The 9,301-nt window shown below is 50.2% G+C and overlaps 1 non-coding gene across 1 annotated transcript; it reads right to left on the bottom strand.

Moving 5' to 3' along the window:
• Window positions 1-225: 225 nt before the first annotated feature.
• LOC137501348 (5S ribosomal RNA) lies at window positions 226-344 on the bottom strand. The gene has a single exon (XR_011018498.1). It is a non-coding gene; the product is annotated as a 5S ribosomal RNA (ribosomal RNA).
• Window positions 345-9,301: the final 8,957 nt, after the last annotated feature.

Below are 9,301 nucleotides of genomic sequence, written 5' to 3'. Positions count from 1 at the left end.
ATCATCATCATCATCATCATCATCATCATCAGGTCAGGTTAGGCGGGCACCTCGGAGGAAGTTAAGTATCTACAATAAACTTGAATCATGTTGGAAAGTTAAGAACATCTGGTTAGTTTCACATGTAACAAAAATCGATCAATTTCGACATTTGTGCAGCCGTAAGGCTAAAGTTGATGATAAAGGGTTATTTAGAGATCAGAATAGTAGGTAAAAAGGGAATTGAGCCAACGGCACGTGGTGTTCCCAAGCGGTCACCCATCCAAGTACTGACCACGCCCAATGTTGCTTAACTGCGGTGATCGGACGAGAACCGGTGTATTCAACATGGTATGGCCGTTGGCGAGAAAGGAAGTCTTCATTGATGCATGTGTACAGAAGGCAACGGTTATTTATTCTTTGGAGGTGGGCGGGCGCGTTGTCGAGACGAGACTTTGCTCGGAGATCGCGATGGAGGAGCGTACGAGGGCGGTACTGAGCGCGCGCGGCGGGGCGCGGCGGAACCTAACCCGAGTAGTTTTAACCTCACTTCGTCGTAACCTAACCCCAACTCGACCCAGGGCCTACATTCAATCCCAACCAATCTCCTCAAGAAAGAAAAGAAAGAAAGACCCAGGGCCCCGTGGTAGTGGTAGTAGTAGTAGTAGTAGTAGTAGTAGTAGTTGTTGTTGTTCTTGACGGCGGTGCGATTGTCGTTTCAAGCGGCAAAAGGACTGAATAATCCGTCCGGCTATGATGGTGTTAACGACGACGATTATTATTATTATTATTATTATTATTATTATTATTATTATTATTATTATTATTATTATTATTATGAGGTTTTCTAATTTCTTTTGACCTTAAAGTAACAATGCTAACCACTTTGATGTGATGTCCCCCTTTTAACTTGCCTTTGGTTTGCTTAAGGGTAAGAGGCTAACACAACTGCTCTTTTTTTAAAGGTGTGGTGGCCCTGAAAAGGGCCGTTTCTTAAGAAGGGTGGTTATTCCCTGTAGCTCCTTACTTGGAGCTGGTGTATTTGGTGACTGCCTTGGTGCCCTCGCTGACGGCGTGCTTGGCCAGCTCTCCGGGCAGCAAGAGACGGACGGCAGTCTGGATCTCCCGACTAGTGATGGTGGAGCGCTTGTTGTAGTGGGCCAGACGGGAAGCCTCCGCGGCGATACGCTCGAAGATGTCGTTGACGAAGCTGTTCATGATGCTCATCGCCTTGCTGGAGATGCCAGTATCAGGGTGTACCTGTTTAAGTACTTTGTAGATGTAGATGGCGTAGCTCTCCTTCCTCTTGCGCTTCTTCTTCTTATCTCCCTTGGAGATGTTCTTCTGGGCCTTGCCGGCTTTCTTGGCGGCCTTTCCGCTAGTCTTAGGAGGCATGGTTGTCTCGTGTAGCTACTGAGAATCCAAACGAATAATGGCTGGGGGCACCCGGTTTCAGCGTGTATTTGAAAGAAAACGCCTGTGTCGTACTAGCCAATGGGGGCGAACTAGCTGCAGCCTCATTGGCTGGCTCGCTGCCTCGCGTAACCTGCCAGAGTACAAAACTGGTGGTCACAAGGCTCAGCCAATCAGCGTCGAGCCTGCCAAGTTCCCAGCGCGGTCCGACTTCCTGGATATACTCTGGGTCCAGTCGTTCCGCGGTCTCTCACATCAGCACCAGCTCCTCGTCAGGCCACATCGTCAACCAAGCCACCCTGCCTTCGGGCTGCCCTGTACCACCAAGCAAATTTGTTTACCGCTCAGTGGAACGCCTGCTCGTGTCTTGTCCCGGCGTGATCCGTATAACTATACCTGACACGACTGGTGCCCACTGAGCGCGCTATACTTGGTCCTCTTCGGAGTTTGACCCACCCAGCACTCCTTCCTTACCTACCCCCCCCCCCCTGTCAGGTCAATCCCGGTGGACTGAGTAGCTGGGACCCTGACAACTTCAGACATGGACCTCTCCTCACAAGTAAAATCTCGTCCTTTAATCCTCCCGTCCGAACCAATATTCACCACCGTCTCAGATACGCCCTCGCGTAAATCACCATCTTCCAATCCCCCAACTGATTCCGCCTCACCTAACCTTAAATCCAAAGACCCCTTCTGCAAACCACTTTACCACTCTGCTCTAGAACTCAATACCTCACTCCTACCTTTGGTCATCCCACCCATGAAGGATTTCCTTCCCCTCAATAAATTCCGAGAGCTCGTGTCCATGGCTACTGCTTCTGTCACTAAGCACATCCAATTGATGCAAGAACTTGAGAACGGTTACGTAATCATATTTACGGACTCCGATCGCAGTTTTCAAAAACTTTGGAATCGGCTTGCTCACCACAAGCTGCTCCCATATACATGTCATCTTGAAGCCCAATCTGTGGACGCGAGCACCCAAACGCTGTTCTCCCGCCTCCCTCCCAAGATCTCCAGACCCTCCCAGTCCGACATCACCATCCCTCCTGGCACATACTCACCCACATTCATCAACACTACACCACCTACCGAACCCGGAAGTGAGACCTCATTAGCCTCACAACCGGCCAAGGTACCCGACTCCCCACCCTCTACCGAGTCTGTGACCGAACCCGGAAGTGAGATCCCATTAGTCTCACGACCGGCCAAGGTCACTGACTCTCAACCATCCACCGAGTCCGGAAGTGAGACCCCATCAGTCTCTCATCCGGACAAGGCAACACTGCACAAGTACACTCAAACTGGGAGCAGGCGTAACAAACCTGCCTCTCGGTCAATTCCCCCACCAACACCTATCACTCACAGCACAACTACACGCCACCGTCCCTCCTCACTCATCATCCAGTGCTATAATTGCCTCCAGCTGGGCCACTCTGCAGCTTCATGCTCAGAGGCTACTAGGTGCAACAGATGTGGTGGTGCCCACCGCCACACTGACTGCACGCTACCAAAAGCCAAGCCGAGGTGCGCTAACTGCGAAGGCAGTCACGCAGCCTCCTACCCTGGCTGCCCATACCTAAAGCGGGCAATTAGAGCACATCACAGACACTCTCAACACCTACACTCACCCACCTCACACACACCTCAGCCTCTCCTCTGCCCCCCCACCACTTCGAACCCTGCTCCTCCACCTCCCGTAAACCCCGCCCTGCCAAGTCTTGACAATTCCACACTCCTCAACTTACTCCTCATCCAGTTACTTTCGTCCCTTAACCAGCCCATGCCAAGCCGCCAGCTAATCGTTAGCTAATCCCCCCCCTGCTCACACACCGCCCTGTTCCAAGAAATCAACTCCTCATCTTACCCCCCGCACACCTGCACCCTCTCGGACTCCCCTTACTTCCTCCTATAATTATGTCCATCTTCTAAATTTGTTATGAAGCAACATTGGGAATGGTCACTTCTTGGATGGGTGACCATCCACCTGATGTTGCCGCCCCCCCCCTTCGTTGGTCACTAGTCACAGAGTGCCAACGACCCCCCACAACCTCTGCCCTATTAAGGGCACCCCCGGCCCCACTTGGGGCCCAGGCCATATCCTGGCCAGTTCGATCCCCGCACAACTATACCAGTTCACCTAAACCGTCATGTCCCTTCAATAAGAATCTATGAAATAGCACTCAAGGCCTGAAATATTGGTCGACGGGCTAAAATCACTCATTGGTCCCTCGGGACCTTTGAGGAGGCTGGTTCTGGTTCTGCAACTTGAAGAACAATCTGTGGATGCGAGCACTCAGTCCGATATTACCATCCCTCCCGACCACCACTCTCCCACACTCACCGACACTGCACCACCTACCGAATCCGGAAGTGAGACCCCATCAGTCTCGCAACCGGCCAAGGTCACATACCCCCCTCCGCCTACCGAGCCCGTGACTGAACCTGGAAGTGAGACCCCATTAGCCTCACAACCGGCCAAGGTTGCGGACTCCCCACCATCTACCGAATCCGGAAGTGAGACCCCATTAGTCTCACAACCGGACAAGGTATCTACCAACAAATACACTCAAACCGGGAGCAGGCGTAACAAACCTGCTTCCCGGTTGAAACCCACACCAACACCTAACACTCACAGTACACCTACACGCCCACGCCCCTCCTCCCTCATTACACAGTGCTACAATTGCCTGCAACTGGGCCACTCTGCGGCTTCATGCTCAGAGGCTACCAGGTGCAACAGATGTGGTGGCGCTCACCGCCACACTGCCTGCACCTTACCAAAAACCAAGCCGAGGTGCGCTAACTGCGAAGGCAGTCACGCAGCCTCCTACCCTGGCTGCCCATATCTAAAGCAGGCAATTAAGGCGCACTACAAACACGCACGCCACCTACACACACACCCTTCCACAGCTCCTCAGCCCTTCCTCCGCTCCACCAACACCTCAAACCCAACTCCCACCTACACCCCCGCCCCGCCAAGTCTTGATAATCCTACCCTGCTCAACCTTCTCCTTATCCACCTCCTCACGTCCCTTAACCAGACCATGCCAAGCCGCCAGTTGATTATCAACTAATCCCCCCCAGTTCAAGCAACACCCAGTTCCCAGACGTTTAACTCCTCACCTCGCGTTACACCATCACCCACTCAGACTGCCCTAACCTTCCTCCCTACAATTAGGTTAATCCCCAACAACATTTTATGACAGCAACATTGGGCGTGGTCACCTACTGGATGGGTGACCATCCACCCGATACTGCTCCTCGTTGGCCTCTATTAACTAGAGAACCAACGCCTCTCCCCAACCCCCGCCCTTCTGGGCACCCCCCCAGACCATATTCTGGTCAGTTACGACCCCCCTACAAAACTCCACATTCCACACTACCATTATGCCATTTAACATCCTACTAAGAAACAGCACTCAAGGCCTTTAATTGGTCGACGGGCTAAAAGCATCATTGGTCCCTCGGGACCTCTGATGAGGTGGCTTCAATACCATTTGGTGCGAAGCAGACTAGCAGAGCATCATGTCAGGACGAGGCAAGGGAGGAAAAGTTAAGGGCAAGTCCAAAAGCCGTTCCAGCCGTGCAGGCCTGCAGTTTCCTGTCGGGCGTATCCACCGTCTCCTCCGCAAGGGAAACTATGCAGAGCGAGTGGGTGCTGGTGCTCCCGTGTACCTGGCTGCGGTCATGGAGTACCTGGCTGCTGAAGTTCTTGAGTTGGCAGGCAATGCAGCCCGTGACAACAAGAAGACGAGGATCATCCCCCGTCACTTGCAGTTGGCCATACGTAATGATGAGGAGTTAAACAAACTCCTGTCTGGTGTGACCATTGCCCAGGGAGGTGTGCTGCCCAATATTCAGGCAGTGCTCCTGCCCAAGAAGACCGAGAAGAAGGCTTAATTGCCTTAGCCTTGGTTTCCCAGGCAAAAATTTAAAAAACGGCCCTTTTCAGGGCCACCAGCTGGTTAAGGAAAGAGTTGCTTGTCAGGCTTTATTGCTCAGTAGTAAAGGAGGTGTCAAAAGAGAAAGAGCAGTACAGTACAGTACAGTACATACAGGTCTCTAATAATAATAATAATAATAATAATAATAATAATAATAATAATAATAATAGTGAAACCAAGAACAACAACAGCAAAGAGAAGAATTGTGTTTAGTGTCCCTTCAGTAGCAACAGATGCTGGAATTTAGTGTTTAGGACAGAAAATAGCCTAGCCAACTTAATGATATATTACACAGTTCATTAATTGAAGGAAGGAAGGAAGGAAGGAAGGAAGGAAGGAAGGAAGGAAGGAAGGAAGGAAGGAAGGAAGGAAGGTTGCATAAGAAGTACTTTTAATATCATACCAGTTTACGGTATAACCTTCAAAACTGGAGTAGGTTATCAGAGTAGAATGAACCAGAGGAATAGGCACGTTTTAGCATTTATTTATTTATTTATTTATTTATTTATTTATTTAGAAAGAAGCCAAGTGATTAGTTTCTGAATGAAAGAAAGAAAGAAAGAAAGAAAGAAAGAAAGAAAGAAAGAAAGAAAGAGGATCAGATACAGATATCTAGTGTCCATTAAAAATAAACTTCAGACTAGACTTCATTACTAACGTTGAGGGCATATTTTCTTCTCTGCAGGGCTCGAGGAGAAGTGTACTGTACAGTACAGTACAGTACAGTACCTCCTAGGAAGAAGTGCTGCACAAGCAATGCTAGAGGAGTACTGGACACGGGACACAAAGCTCTTTTGAGAGGTAAGTGGTGGCCCTGAAAAGGGCCGTTTTTTTTAAACACTGCATGCCCCCTGCCGGGAGCACGCTCGGAAGAGATCTAACCGCCGAAACCGTAAAGGGTACGTCCCTGTCTCTTGAGGGCGTACACTACGTCCATGGCGGTCACGGTCTTCCTCTTGGCGTGCTCGGTGTATGTTACGGCATCCCGGATGACGTTCTCCAGGAAAACCTTGAGCACGCCACGAGTCTCCTCGTAGATTAGGCCCGAGATACGCTTGACCCCACCTCTGCGGGCGAGACGTCTGATGGCAGGCTTGGTGATGCCCTGGATGTTGTCTCGGAGCACCTTCCTGTGACGCTTGGCGCCTCCTTTGCCGAGTCCCTTTCCTCCCTTGCCTCGTCCGGTCATGGTAGATCAGTACAACAGCGAGTTCAGAGCTCGAATGTGCCAGGCCCCGCTTTTGCCTGTGCTTTTGTTGAACGAGCCTGGCCCCGGTGACGTCGGCAACTGGCTAGCGAATGGCAGCGCTGCAGCAGCACAGGGAGGGGGAAGCGAAGGAATAAAACAAGGCGAGCGGGAGCGAGCTCCTGTTATTCTCCCTGCAGCGTGTCGACAGTGAGTACCGTACGTCATGGCCCGGACGAAGCAGACTGCACGTAAATCCACCGGAGGCAAGGCCCCCCGCAAGCAGCTGGCAACCAAGGCTGCCCGTAAGAGCGCGCCTGCCACGGGTGGAGTGAAGAAGCCTCATCGGTACAGGCCCGGTACCGTGGCCCTCCGTGAGATCAGGCGCTACCAGAAGAGCACCGAGCTGCTCATCCGCAAGCTGCCTTTCCAGCGGCTCGTGAGAGAAATAGCTCAGGACTTCAAGACCGACCTGCGCTTCCAGAGCTCGGCCGTCATGGCCTTGCAGGAGGCCAGCGAAGCCTACCTGGTGGGTCTTTTCGAAGACACCAACTTGTGTGCCATCCATGCCAAGCGTGTCACCATCATGCCAAAGGACATCCAGCTCGCCCGCCGCATCCGAGGGGAGCGTGCCTAAGTCCAGAGCTAGCTTAACGCTGGACCTTTCACCAAACGGCCCTTTTCAGGGCCACCAAAATATCCCAGAAAGAGCAGTCGTAGTCTCTGAGCTAGCACGGGCAGTGAATTAAAATATTCTTTAAAAGGAAATAAATAATAATAATATAAATCTTGATGATGATGATGGTGGTGGTGGTGGTTGTTGTTGTTTCCAGGGGATGATGTGAACCTTCCAAGTGCAAGCGCAGTAGACACAAAACTTAATAATAATAATAATAATAATAATAATAATAACAACAACGACAAAGTATATACATCTGGATGGCGGTGGGTTTTTTTATTTTATTTTTTATTCCACAGGACGATGCGAAGAGTCCTAGAGCAATCATAGTAAAGAAAATACTGAATAATAAAGGCGATGTTGATAATAATAATAATAATAATAATAATAACAAAGTATATAAATCTTGATGGTGGTTGTTGTGCCAAGGGGATTAAGGAAAACTCCAAGTGCAATAACAGTAAAGAAAATACTAAATAATAATAATAATAATAATAATAATAATAATAATAATAATAATAATAATAATAATAATAATAATAAGAGAGTAGTGGGGCACTTGTGCACACTTGCCTCTTTATGAGACAGAGGTAGGAGAGAGGCCAGGGTTCACATTCAAAGACTTCATAGGCTCTTTTAGAAAGAAGGTGATGGCCCTGATAAGGGCCGTTTTTGCAACCTCCGCTCTCGTGAGAGCAAGAGGTGCACGGGTAGTGTAAGAACCTCGAGGGTTCTCACTTCCTTTTTGCAGGTGCCTTTTTAGGCGAGGCCTTGGGCTTAGCGGCCTTTTTAGGCTTAGGTGCCTTAGGTTTCTTAGTGGGCACCTTGGCGGCCTTCTTAGCCTTGGAAGGAGCCTTCTGCTTTGGTTTGGGAGCAGGAGCTGCCTTCTTCTTCTCAGCAGGCTTTTTGGAAATGGCTTTCTTGGCTGCAGCCTTGGCTCCCCCAGCCTTCTTCGCCTTGGGGATGCGCTTCTCCTTGGGGGCGGCGGACCGCTTGACAGGGGCTGCGCTGGCTTTCTCCGGCTTGGCAGCTGAGGCGAGTTTGAAGGAACCTGAAGCTCCCTTCCCCTTGGTCTGGACCAGCTCTCCGGAAGCCACAGCAGATTTCAGGTACTTCTTGATGAATGGGGCCAGCTTCTCAGAGTCCACCTTGTAGTTGGCAGAGATGTACTTCTTGATAGCTTGGAGAGAAGATCCACCTCGCTCCTTGAGGCTCTTGATGGCACTGCCCACCATCTCGGAGGTTTTCGGATGTGCAGGCTTGGTGCGAGGTTTCTTGGATGCGGAAGCCTTGTTCTTCTTGGGCGACGCCTGGGCCGGAGCCGAGGCGGGTGCGGATGCTGCCGATGCTGTTGCAGTGTCAGCCATGGTCACGGTGCGAATGTGTTAAATCCCCAGGGTTCGGTATGGTACACCTATCTCGAGAGATAGGTGTTAGTGTTGTGCCGATGCCGGTGTCTCTTCGAGACTCCTCTGTCGGCCTTTAATGTTATGTTGCAGTTTTGTGAAAGCTCGTATGTTTGATTTATTTGTTGTGTGTTATTTTCAGTAAATGGTGTTGTTAATGTATGTGTTTTGTTGAATGTATGTGTGAGTGTACTTGTTGTGGTCACCCATCCACTGGGTGGCCATTCCCGATGTTGCTTAACTATTTGTGTAAGTAGTATGTATGTGTGTTGGTACCTAGGAGAATTTACATTCAGTAACCATGGCTAGCACAGCTGTTTTTGTGGACGATGTGGCTCACCCTGTTGGAGCAGGGTTTGCCTAGCATATGTTACGTTTGGAAGTCTGTAACGCTTCATCGTGTCAACTGATCGCAACTTGCACTTTACTTTAAAGTGCAAGTATCTGCGGATGTTAAGTAATAATTTTACAGCATCTATAGGTGTTAAGTTGGAAAGTACAGCATTGTTAATTAGCAGCATTTAAGTGGTGCTCCCGCCTCGGATTCCGTGAGTTCCAGTGCTTTAAGGAAGTGAGGAGTGAGGTCTTAGCTTGTTACTGGGCGGGGGCGGTATGCAGGGCGGGATTTAATTTAGTTGAGGATCAGTTGCTTGGCAGGCATGGGAAGTAGAGGCTGATCCGGAGTTGATAT

The sequence above is a fragment of the Anabrus simplex genome, chromosome 6 (genome assembly GCF_040414725.1).
Source record: "Anabrus simplex isolate iqAnaSimp1 chromosome 6, ASM4041472v1, whole genome shotgun sequence".
Taxonomy (NCBI): Eukaryota; Metazoa; Arthropoda; class Insecta; order Orthoptera; family Tettigoniidae; genus Anabrus; species Anabrus simplex.
This window is presented reverse-complemented; position numbering and strand designations above follow the sequence as displayed.